Raw genomic sequence first — 685 nt, 5'->3', positions numbered from 1 at the left:
GAGATTAAAGGCATGTGCAGCCTGGCCCTACATCTATATTCTTATGTAGCTGGATGTTTATGTCAAAAGCTGTAAGTTCCTTCTGACACCTCCAATTTCAATCAAACACCACAAGGTTTATTCTAATGTTTTTCTTACTTGAACTCTGAGACTGACAAATGTAGCTCTCATCATCTAAAATATATTGTTTTCTTTTTTCCATTTTGGCCATCTGAAGGCAAGATGGGTCACCAGAACCTCTACTGGAGTCATCCACAGAAGTTCAGCTGGGGTTCTTGCTCTTTCTGCATCTGCTCTAACTGCCATGGTCTGATCTAGAAATTTGGGCTGAATGTGTGTGGTCAGGGTTTTGATTAGTATGTGAAGGATGTAGGTTTCATTAAGTTGGATTAAGTGACCTTTGATGGATTATTCAAAACCTAGACGAAGAGGCCATATTAGTCTCTTACATAAAAATAAAAACAGACTTTAAGACCTACAAAAATATATCATTCATGGATTTATTCAATTCCACCTTTCACACAAAATGATTTCAGAATTACCAATTCATATGTCTGCAAGAACCAGGTTTACTAACTAGAATGTGGCATTTGTGTGGAGTTCTTTATGTCTTTAGTTTTTATGATATCTAATGAAAACAGCCTCTTCTATTAACACTTAGATTCAGACTTTTTCCCCCTCTCTC

General features: G+C 36.6%; 1 pseudogene; it reads left to right on the top strand.

Annotated features, from left to right (window-relative positions):
• The first annotated feature begins 222 nt into the window (after positions 1-222).
• LOC114687051 lies at positions 223-393 on the top strand (annotated as a pseudogene).
• Positions 394-685: the final 292 nt, after the last annotated feature.

The sequence above is a fragment of the Peromyscus leucopus genome, chromosome X (genome assembly GCF_004664715.2).
Source record: "Peromyscus leucopus breed LL Stock chromosome X, UCI_PerLeu_2.1, whole genome shotgun sequence".
Taxonomy (NCBI): Eukaryota; Metazoa; Chordata; class Mammalia; order Rodentia; family Cricetidae; genus Peromyscus; species Peromyscus leucopus.
This window is presented reverse-complemented; position numbering and strand designations above follow the sequence as displayed.